The 12,891-nt window shown below is 33.4% G+C and overlaps 2 non-coding genes across 2 annotated transcripts; both read left to right on the forward strand.

Moving 5' to 3' along the window:
• The first annotated feature begins 2,847 nt into the window (after window positions 1–2,847).
• Trnap-ugg lies at window positions 2,848–2,919 on the forward strand. Its single transcript has one exon. It is a non-coding gene; the product is annotated as a tRNA-Pro (tRNA).
• Window positions 2,920–4,152: 1,233 nt separating this feature from the next.
• On the forward strand, window positions 4,153–4,224 carry Trnap-ugg. The gene has a single exon. It is a non-coding gene; the product is annotated as a tRNA-Pro (tRNA).
• Window positions 4,225–12,891: the final 8,667 nt, after the last annotated feature.

A 12,891-nucleotide genomic window follows, 5' to 3' on the forward strand; every position in this document is an offset into this window, starting at 1 on the left:
TCAACATGAGTTGGTTCATAAATCTTCCATTATCAAACTTAAATAAACGCACCCAATCGATTTTATTTTTTACTCCTACTTTTAAATACTTACTTTTACTTTTGATTAAATTTTAATTAGCATTTCGTTTAAATTAAAAATGTATAAGTATACAAAGGGTGAATTTACACGGGGAAGTGATTTCTTTCTGCAAGAAGGTGAGGGATAAATGCACCCCTTATCCGTAACCTGAGGGACGATCAAGTCTGTATATCATTGGAAAAACAGGATAAGACATAAAATAAGTTGAAAATTTATTAAACAGATAAATTACTTAGTTAATAAGGGGCATGATTTAAGTGATCTTGTTCTCATTTAATAAGAGGCTGATGTTTATAATGAAGAAATAATAAATAATATTTTTACTCTTTCTTTGAGCTGAAGATTTGTTCAGATTGTTTCTTGATGACATATTATCTTAAATTCAACAGTTTAGGCTGGTTGCAGAGCTTGACCGACCATCAGTGCGTACGTCAGTCGCGCTTGTCATATGTATGGAAATTCATAAAACCGTTCATAGCTAGACCGACCACACGCACGCGTATTGTCATGCGCATTAGTGTCATAGTCATACAATTGTTGATGCGTATCGTCAAGACCGACGGTACGCACTGACGGTCGGTCAAGCTCTGCAACCAGCCTAAATAGTATAACTGAATTCTACAGCACTTGACAGACTAAATTTCAGCAAAATTCAGCTCATCGTTCGCTCCATTCAACATCGTATCAGCGCTTATAGTAGAGCCATTTTAATAGGCAACATTTGACAGTTCAACAAAATTCAACAACGTAACCTAGTAACGACGACATAGAATAACATGATATTTCGTTTTGTTAGAACTGCACATTTGCTTAACTTTTTTCAATTACGATTACATATTTATAATAATAATGACCGATAGAAGTTATTTTAAGATTTCATTTTACTGATAAACCATCCTAAACATAATAAACAATTTCTGAATTGAAGAACTGACGTCGCTACAATTTTGTGTCAATAAACCTTTTTTCTTTTTAAATACTAGAGACGTTACTCAAAAAATCGAAATCTGACATCTAGAATCGAATGCATTGATTACTTGTGAATAAAAATCATCATAAATTAATAAATTCGATTGACAAATGTTTCAAATCCGTATCGATTAATACACTTTAATCGATGTTTTTAAGCAGGTTACCTCTCTTCGAAGATAAAATTGATAGACGTCAAATGTTGCCTATTAAATTGGCTCGACTATAACTGAACAAATGTCCAACATACGCATTCATAATATTTCAACCGATAAAATTTAACTTTAAAGGCATGTCCACACAATCTAAATTCCTTACCGCAATAATGTGTCCAGAATGACAGTTTGATTCACTTAGATCGTGTTACAGTGTACGCGGCATCAAACAAACGGGGTGCGACTTTCTCTTTAAATATTTCATATAAAATTGTATAGATAGTTTTGAGAATGTCTGAAATAAAATAAATATCTTATTTGTTTTATATATCTGTCATTCAGATGCTGAAATACATGATTGTATTGTACATGGATGGAATAACACATTATTGTTACCTTTTCATATTGGACACTGGTTTTGGATATCAGTTTCCCTATAGTAGGTAAATGTGTGTAAAGGTATATGTGTTAGTGTAAAGTTGTAAACAATTACTAATTAGATATGCCTCTCGGGGTGGATGCTATTATTGTCAAGCCTTATATTTTCATACTAATTATCCCGATGCACTATCTCTACATAATATGTCCAGTACAATCCACAGAGCATATTCAAATTTAAAACAACGCATCTACAAATACCTGTACTACTTGTAAAGTTGTAAATAAAGGGAGGTAGCTAGACTACAATAATTATCACAAAATGATAAAGCTGGCTGCGAGGGGAGCCACACGTGGTTTCGCAATTTCGACCCATCCGTCCACGCTGGCCGCAGGCGACTGAAAATCTGATATATTACGTGTTGAGTGGCTATTGCTATTGTCAATTCGATTGCCTTGGTGGTAATAAAAGTTTTTGCTCTATAAATAAATAAATCAATAATTAGTTAACATATTTTAATCTGCTCTACAATTAAATTGTTATAATTATGATCACAAAATATTTGTTTGTTACATGTTTTCTTTAACGTGCGATTTATTTACATTATATAAAATTCTACTAGCTAATTTTGGCTTGAAAATCTAACAAATATATGACTTTTATATGACTTGTATAAAAGCAGACCGTGTTTAATTTTGAACGCGTGTAAACATTCACGTTTGATTTATGTGCGTATCGAATTTTCAGTGTAAATGTAAAAAAATACCTTATTTGGTACCTGTATATTTCACAATGAATATAATATTATGAGTTTATAAAAATAGAACGATGAAAAAAAAATTCTTAATAGTTGCATAAAAATATTTTATAGAATATGAAAAAGCAAGCTAAGTAAGAGCAATTTTATTCTAAGAGTACATCTAATATATAAAAATCAATGCCACTTTTCGTTGTAATTCCATAACTCGAGAACGGCTGAACCGATTTCGATAATTCTTTTTTTATTATATTCCTTGAAGTACGAGGATGGTTCTTATGTAGAGAAAACGTTAATATGTACCACGGGCGAAGCCGGGGCGGACCGCTAGTCTCTTATAATAAAATAAAATTGCCTTTTTGCAGTTAAACTTCTCTAAAACATTGTCCAGATTTTTATACCTTTATACTTATTATGTAATTTTTTTTTATTGTAGTTAATAAAAATTTTATTTTGTAAAAAAAAAAGAATCAGTAGGTACGCTTTTTGTGTAAAAATTTACATGCGGCTCGTTGGTCTAGGGGTATGATTCTCGCTTTGGGTGCGAGAGGTCCCGGGTTCAAATCCCGGACGAGCCCAGTTTGCTTTTATATATTTTATTTATTTTATGTTGGCCATTAATTTACGAAGAAACATGGCCAGCCCATAACACCATGATAAAAAAAATGTAGATATTTTAAAACCTGTAAATAAACCTCTTTCAAAATCGTTTCTTAGACATAGATAATCCGTAGCAATCGTACATTAAAACGTTAGGTTTTAACATTATTTTCAACTAGCTTCCGCCCGCGACTCCGTCCGCGCGGAAAAGATAAGAAAAATTAAGATTTTTTTTCTACGTAAATACGTACTGGAAAAATTTCCAGGATAATTATACCAAGTTTCATCGAAATCGAACCGTTAGTTTTTACGTGATGCCTTCACATACAGACAGACAAAAATTTAATTAATCACATATCTGGGTTTGGTTTCGATCCAGTAACACCCCCTGGTATTTATTTTTTCAATATTTTCAATGTACAGAATTGACCCTTCTACAGATTTATTATATAACTATGTATAGATAACTGTACAATCTACAAGCCGAACGATCGAAACCTTTTGGATGACGTCACGATTAAATCCAATCAATGACTATTGACGTCACAAGCGTCAAAATCCCTAAAGAAGTCATTACTATGCCATCCATAGACCATACGTAATACAGATTCGTGCAAAGCGTTCGGCAAATCCGTGAACCGTGAAATCCTTTGGCTTAAATCGTTTAAACGCTAAGCAACGCCTCAACACATTGCCACCAGTGACTGTTTGCTGGCTTTTTTGTGACCGAATTAAATTCCTTTCCATCCTTTGAAATTGATCCTGGCCTGCATGTGTTGTCTATCCGCGTTCTTTTTGTTTCAGACCATTTTGTCATGACAATATAATACAAGAACTACGCACAGAGAATTGGCACAAGTATCAAGAACTCCTATGGTACATGATATATAAATTAATGAGTCTCATGTAGTTGACGGTATAGGATTGAAAGGTGATTTACTTGCGATGTGTATAGCTTTTATGATATATAACAAGACTAAAATATACGTTATTAAGTTAAACGTTCTTATAAGTGTTGTTTCGATTTAAAAGCTTCGTTGGTTAAGTTGCAATGGAAATATGTATATTAATTGTATATCGAAAAATAACAGATTTAATATAGGTTCCTATTATAAATCTTGTGAGACATGACCTCTATGTAATCAGCTAAGCTAATAAATTATTAATGTAAAAAGAACTTCAGTACGGTTTTTGTGTAACAATTTACATGCGGCTCGTTGGTCTAGGGGTATGATTCTCGCTTTGGGTGCGAGAGGTCCCGGGTTCAAATCCCGGACGAGCCCAGATTACACTTTTTATCCCATTTTGAGATTTTAAAAATTCAAAAGAACCTAGATATAGCAATATTGTTCAAATATAAAAGACGCCACAATTTTTTTATTTTATACATTTAGATATTTATTTTAGACATTTGTAAAGATAGGTGACTTGATGCGTGTATATTATTTTGGAACTATCATAACAAAAATACCTATGAGCTGAGAACCATTCCTTTTCATCGAACTTGCGAGAGTAGATATAATATCTCTCTACTCTCGCAAACTATAGAGATATATCTCTTCCAAAAATGGATACCATTTTTATACATTTTTATAATAATTTATCATTGCCATCTGCATAGTCGTGCACCCTTGTCGCCTGTCACGCGTCACGCATAAATAATTTGGCGGGAAAATCACACCAACCCGCTCTCAAGCGATGTTTAGCGAATTGTAATTTCATGTTAATTATATCAATGTGAATTAAAGCTTTAATAAGCTTATGTTATACGTTATACGTTATTTTATATAATAAAATAACGTATAACATTGAGAATGCAATGAAAGTATGTGTGTCTGTATGTAGGGTACTATGTGTGTGACGTTGAATATATTTTGGAGTACAAACAAACGATATAAAAACTGGCCAAGTGCGTGTTTTTGTTATTATTTCCTTTTGGAGGTTTAAAAAGAAAGTAGCGTATCGAACAGTCACTTGGCAGTGTCCTGTATGTTTGTATGTAACCGACTCCTTTAGAATCGATTTTGACCCACTTTGAACTATGCTTTGAAGTTTGAACGGACATAATATTATTATTTTATGACATAAAAAATATGACGTTTCTCGTAAAAGTGCATCTCGAAGAAGTGTAACTAATTGAATAAATAAATGTTTGAGTTTGAGTTTGAGTTTTGAGTTTATTATTTATAGAGGTACTATAATAATATACAGATCGATGACGTGACAATATAACAATAATTTCTCGAGATCGATTGAGCGTGCTTTTCAGTTTTTTAACTAGGTACCTACATAATTTTTACGTATAATGAACACATTTTTTTTTTTTTTTTTTTTTTTTATTGGTCTACAAAACTGGTTACAAATGTTTGTGATTTATTCTATTAATTATGTACTATCATGCAGTTGATTTATAACCTTCTGGATGTAGACACAGCATGCAAATTTACAAATTTTAATTGGATACCTTATCTATGTAACAATAATTATGATAACTATGTATTTATTTGATTAAATTTAATAATTTATTCCTAATTGAGACCAGAGAACCACTAAATATATCTATTTCTGATCGGATACTATTTGCATAGGTGCACATTCGAAACAGAGGTGCATGTTGACCAAGATTAGTTTTACTTAAAGGTGGCAGAAAACATAATCTGTTATGTAAACGAGTAGTGATACGCGGAATTGAGAGACAAATGCGCTCCAAGACATCAGGACAATCTGCTTCCCCATGTAGAACCTTATAAAGAAATAATATATCCGCTACTTTCCTGCGTGTATGTAAACCACTCAAGTTAAAGTACGACAGACGCTGGTCATAGGAAGTTAAAACCCTACATTTATGGTCTGAGTAACTAAGATGGTACAAAAAACGTTTCTGGACTCTTTCAATTCTATCGGAATGGACTTGGTAACTAGGGCTCCAGACAGCTGAACAATACTCTAGTATTCCACGAACGAGGGTGCTATAAATTAAAATGGTAAGTTGAGGTTGTTTCAGGAATCTCATTTGTCTCGTGACGAAGCCCGATAAATGTGAAGCTTTTTTGACAATATGATCGTAATGGATTCTAAAACTTAAAGAACTATCCATGATAACGCCTAGGTCACGGATAAAGCTCACTTCCGTGAGTGGTAAATTATTGATAAGGTAAGTAACAGGTGTTCGAATTTTCTTTCTAGAAAATGTTATGTGATAGCATTTATTGATATTTAAGCACATGTGATTATTTGTACACCATTTTTGTATATTATTAAGATCTGATTGAAGTATGTTAACATCTGTTTTATCCTTAATCGTTCTATAAACTTTTAAATCATCAGCGTACATTCTATAGTTGGATTGTATTACACGCGGGAGGTCGTTAACAAAGATTAAAAAGAAGAGAGGACCGAGATGGGAGCCCTGCGGTATTCCCGATGGAATAGTATAGGGGGTGGATTTAAAACCTCGGATTGAGACAAGCTGGGAGCGGTTGCGTAAATATGACTCGCACCATCTTAATAAGGATCCGTGTATCCCCATATTTGAGAGCTTATGTAATAGAAGATCATGATTTACTAAGTCGAACGCCTTTCTGAAATCGGTGTACACAGCATGCACCTCGAGATTCTTATCAAGAGCTTCAGCTATATCAGATACATAACCTACAAGATTTGTGTTTGTTGATTTACGGGGCAGAAACCCGTGCTGGTTTTGATCAATTTTACATTTAATGTGGGCCAAAAGTTTAGTATTTACTATGTCTTCTAGAACTTTTCCAGGTGTACTTAGAATCGAGATAGGTCGGTATTGGGCAATCTCGTTTAATGAGCCTGCTTTGTGAATCGGAGTTAAGTGTGCGAGTTTCCAAGTAGATGGGAAGAAGCTTAATTTTAATGATTCGTTAAAGATTAGAGTAAGTGGTACATATAGGCCTTTGGCACAATTTTTATAGAATATTGGTGGTATTGCATCGGGTCCTGGGCCTTTATTGGCATCTAAGAGTTTTAAGCGATTTAACACTTCTTTTTCAGATATTACCAACGTGCTAAAAGGGGCGACACCACTGTCTGTATTTGCATCATGCATATTTATGGAAAAAGACGTTGAATTCGATGAATAAGAATATACTGATTGAAAAAAATCTGAGAAAGCATTACATATTTCTTGACCACCTTTAACAACCGTATTATTAAAAACCATTTCATGTGGTAAATTTGTGCAGTTGCTCATTTTATCCTTAAAGAATTTCCAAAAATGCTTAGGACGATGACGTAAATGATCAGCCGCGTGATTTTTAAATTCTGAGTAGCAGTGGTCTAGCATGTCCTTACATCGCCTTCGAAGCAAATCAAACTGGAGCTTGTCTCTGAGATTCCCATATTTTAGGTATTTTGAATGAAACTTAGCTTTTTCTTTAAGAGATTTTATTAAGGGGCGACTAAACCATGTTGGATATTTTTCATTGCGTAGTTTGCGTACTGGAGTATTACTTTTAATAATATTTAATACAATATCATAGAAAGTTGTGACCATTTCGTCAACGTTGGAGGCGTTTATCCATTGGGAAGTCCAGTCAACTTGTTCCAGTTCGAAATTTATGACTTCATAATTGCACTTATAAAAATCATATAAAACAATGTCGCTATTTGGTTTCAGATGACGTTGAGAAGGATTTTCTATAATAATTTTAAGAGCGGGATGATGCGCATCGATCGAAACTAAAGGTAAATCAGCGTTATAGACGTTGACATGCGACGGCTCGCTGGCTAAAACTAAATCGAGAATACGGTCATTTGAATTCGCGACAGCATTGCATTGTTGTAAATTGTTAAATGCAAGGGAATCGAGGAAATATGTACTGAGTGAACTACAATTGGAAGACGTTGTTAGGTAGTTTAAATCACGATCGCGTTGCCAAACTAATTCCCATAGATTAAAATCACCTATCAGAAAAGTGGAAGAGCGCTGAGAGTTCACGTCATTATGTATGATTTGAGTAGTATTATTTAAAAATGTTTCGAGGTACGACGAGTTAACAGGTGAAGGTATGTAAACAGCGCATATGTGTATTAAAAAGCTATTATTAATTTTTAATGAAAGCCAAAGGTCTTCGCATGCTGATTCCCAATTGAAATTTCTTATAACACGAAAACGGTTATTTACTGCAACTAAGACACCACCTCCATCTCGTTTATGCTCACTAGAAGAAGTTGACGATCTATCTCGTCTGAAAACATTATAACGCTGGTCAAAAAGTTCATGGTCAAATACACTACTGTTAAGCCACGTTTCGGTTAAAATTATTACATCGTAGTTATTTAACAATATAGACTTATAAAATTCTTCGGTTTTGGTTCTGAGGCCTCGTACATTTTGGTAATAACATTTGAGAGTGAATTTTAAAATAAATACAGTTAAAAGAAAATATTTATAAATATTAAGTTGTTGCTAAAGTTTACAAGGTTTTCAGAAAATCTAAATTTTTTACCCACTTTGCTTCTGATTTGATATCCTTCCGAATAAAAATGCGGGCATTCCTTATCCAAATGAAGTCGTATTTCTTTTCTTTAGCAGCAAGTCTAGTGGCAGCGTGAAGTTGTTTATTGGCAGGGCTGAGATGCTCCGAGATGAATATTGGTGACTTAGCACCAGCAAGGCCAATAAGAGATGTGTTTAATTTCTCTCCGTTTTGGCGGTTAAAGGTTTTTATGGCGGCTAGGAAATCATCTCGGGTACGTTGGTTGTTCATTTTCAGTATAATATTGCGTGGGCGTTTTGATTCAGAATCTAACTTAGCCACTCTGTGGAAACCCGCGATGTAAGTGTCTTTTAGATCATATTTAACTGTGCTTGCTATTTTGTTTATAATGTTAAGAAGATTTTCATTTCATTGTTCAGGGACACATTGAATTTCCAAATTGTTGTCTCTACTGGATTGTTCTAGCTGAGCCATTTTTGTATTTAATAAATTTAATTCAGACCTGAGAAATGAGTTCTCGTCAAGAACTTTCGAAAGAGAACTTTCAGTGTGTTCATTTATTTTTATTTGGTCGTCGTGGGCGTCTGATAAAAATTTTATTGATTTTATGGCTTCATCCAATTCTTCTCGTATTAAAGAAAATTGAGAGCCAAGATCCTTTAAGTCTTGTTGGACTTTGATAAGCGTGGAGTTATATTTATTAAGACATTTTTCTTGATTTTCGAATTTTGAATTCATTTCATCACGGAGCTTGCGAATTTCTAATATCACCGTGTCATTGTCTGAGGTCGTCGGCACGGAGCTTACTGGCGTTGTCATCAAATCTCTAGGAACCTTGCCGTGAACGGGGGTATTGGAGTTGTCTCCCACCTTGGGTCTGGAAGCCACGCAGACAGGGCATACCCATTTTGAACGTACACCAGTTGTTTCATTAAACTTGACACAATCCTGATGATATAGGTGATGGCAGTTTCCATTGGTGCATTTAATTCTTTTTTGGGTTACTAAAATATTCACATTACACGCTGAGCAGGCCACCATCATGTAAATTTAAGTTGAAAAATAAAAGTAATAAAAAAAAATATCAAAAGTCAAAGTAGCACAGTAATAAATGCTCCAATACTTCGGTGTTTTACCGATTTTTGTAAAAAAGCACACTAATAAATGCTCCCGGTTGATATTATGTTCTCAACTTGTGGGTATTCGAGAAAAGTCAGTAACATTCAACACAATTTGTAGCTTAAGTTTGTGTTTACCACTGTGAATTATTAAAACTTTTTAGATAGTGATACACTGAAGGTAAGTCCTTTGTGATGAACACGGATTTAACACAATATTTACACTTATTACTATTTAAATTAATTATGTTCGACGGAGCGTTTCTCAATACGTATTGACACAAGAAAGGTACCCGACCCGTAAATGAAACATTTGTCCAATATGTATGTATCTCATTTATTTAAAACATTTTTTTTAATATCTTCTTATTTTGAATCTTCAAGTGTGTTAACTTTTGCGGAATTCAGTAGATAAACTCACTAAGTGCTCATAATTTGTGTGCTACAAGTTTCTTAACTCATCATAATTAGTTAATATGTACCCGTGTGTTAATAGGGTGACCATCAATCTAACTTTATACGATACAAATCTAAATAATAATTATTTTAAATACGTTCAACCCAGTAAAGCTCTATATGACTATTGACTACATGTTTATTTTTTTTTATACGACGTCTATTTTCTCTTTTGTACCTAAGTTATTATTTTTATTGGTGTTATTTAAACAGCGTATGGACTTTAAAAGAGCGGTTTGTATGCTAATATTAAAACGAAGATGTTTCGAGTTCGGTTCACGGTAGTCATAAATAAAAGTTGTGGTTATCGATTTCGAACGATATTTAAGTCTAGACTACTTCCTTGGATAGAAAATAAATGTTAAATGTGTCTGAACATGGATGGGCCACTTGAGAATTTATTGAGCCTATGTATTGAAATTATTCTTCTCTAATCTAAAATCTAAAAAATTTAAAGTTATATTGAAAGCGTTGCTCTTTTAATTTTTGATGAATCTACAATTGTATTTGTTTATTTAATCAACTCTATTTCATCTTTATGTTCGCCTAAATAAATTAAGTTTCATGTGTAATTTTATATACTAACAGATATTATATAAAATAAAGTGAGATTTATAGTTATATCATATTATTTTTGGTATTTGTGTATAATTTTCTTTGAATTTTACCCTCTTAAGAATAATTAAACACACCTCATAATTTTTCACAAAATGGAAACCAAAGCAAGACCTTTATTTTATTAACATAAATACATTAAACACAAAAATCATAGTCACCGCACATAAAGAACGTATCACATGGACGAAGAAGTTCGCGCTAAGCTGTGCGGATACTTTCAAGCCGCTTGTTAGAAGCTACACACGCTTCTGCATCCACAACTTTCTTAATTGTAGTACAACCACACGTTTTGAACTTTAAATATTGAAGTTTAATTGTTTCTGTGTGAATCTTAAATACTTTTATCGTTCTTGTGACTGTTTCAAGGTGTCTGTCAAAAAGGAAAGTGTAGTTGTAACTGTAGAGTAAATATTTATAAAATTGTAGTTTTTATAATATTGTATGTGTTAAAATACTGCCCCTATGGACAGTACCTTAAATAATAAAAAATTGGTTGTCTGTAAAGTCGGTTTACTGACGATAGTTAAACGTGACAACAATTGTGCTTCTTTGTCGCTCGTTCCGCGCTCTCGCTTGCACTTCAAGCCTTACATGGAACGCCTCAGAGCGAGGTAACGCCGCATGAGTCATGTTTTTTCGTGCGTGCAGCCGGCTCTATCGAATTATAAGACGTTGTCACGTCAAAAAACTGTTCAATTAAATGGTTCAAAATAGCGTTGCTATTTAAAAACAAGATACTAATATAGTATTATATTGTCTGTGAAATACCAAACGTCAATATCTCTAAACACAAACGCCTTCATTAATTTAAGCCCTGCCGTTCCGTAAATCTCAATACTGTAAGTAACAGTTCTTCGTAATAGATAATCAGCGAAGCGAGCGAATATTCCAGATATTTGAATAGAGTTAACCCTCTTCCTGGCGTGATGGAACGATGATTGATTTCTGTTTGCTCTGAGGGTAGATCGCAATTTAATATCTTATTGTTAATCGTAGAACTGTTGATTCAGCGAGACCCTTTACGCACTGCGCTTAATGTAAATTTTAACTTTTTTATTCGTAAAAAAAAAACCAAATATTATTACCTATACAACTGTTTATGTGTTACGCTTGAAATTGTAGAGAAACAAAAATTTAGACTCAGACATTTTTTATTTTTATTTATTGGAAAGGAACCTTACTAGCCAAGCATTATATTGTAAAATCCCACAACCACATTAGGTGTTTCGTACTTCTATAACAATCATCAAAATATAAAATACGACATAATCATCCTCCAAAAATATTATAAAATATTAAATCAGCTGTATCGCGTAGACCGTAGAATAGAGATATCGCTTCAACATCCAAAAGCGCAGTGGGTAATGTCTAAAATTTCCATCGTTAATTATTATAAACGCTTCAATTGTTTTGTTTATGTTCGCGTCCGAGTTGAATAGAAACACTAAATACAAATCTAAAATAAATATTTGCGTACAAATTTCAGTTCAATGACTTATTACATTTTAATAACTACAGCGTTTTAATAACGGTGAAGGAAAACATCGTGAGGAAACCGACATGTCGAAGAATTAAAAAAGTTCGACGACATGTGTCATCCGCCAACCCGCACTTGGCCAGCGTGGTGGATTATGGCCTGTACCCTCATAGGAGGCCCGTGTCCCAGCAGTGGGAACGTATATGGGCTGATGATGATGATGATGATGATGAACTACAGCAATCATTTTATATTGAAAGGATAGATTAACCTAGATTAACAATGAAAACGTTTTGAGAGCTTTTTTGTTTTAACTGATTTCAAGAAGAACGTTATCAAATCGATATGCATAACTTACGTAACAATATGTTATGGATTAAGAATAATTCAGCTTGCATATTTTGTCTTCCCATCCCATCCTGTGTACCTTGGAAATATTGTCACCTTTTTATGTTCACTAAGAAATAAGCTTAAGTTATAATAGAACAAACAAAGCAAATAGAACGGTAAAAAAGTCTACTTACTCAATTGTAAACCCTTGGAATACGTTAATTTTCCGAAATCTTCATGATGTGAATGCGAAATCTTCAAGCAACGGAAGCATTGATGAACTAAATAATAAATGAATTAAAGTCGATTTTGGGAACGTTCTATTTTAAAATACATGAGATATACGAATTTATTTATTTATATTATAGTAGAGCCTATAAAAAAAATATTACGATCCCTGAGTGTTAACACTTTATATTTAATCATTACAATTTCAGCTAATGTGCTGGTCAATTGTTGCAACCCTTCTGTTGCAGGAAACTT

Source organism: Colias croceus, chromosome 1 (genome assembly GCF_905220415.1).
Source record: "Colias croceus chromosome 1, ilColCroc2.1".
NCBI classification, from domain to species: domain Eukaryota; kingdom Metazoa; phylum Arthropoda; class Insecta; order Lepidoptera; family Pieridae; genus Colias; species Colias croceus.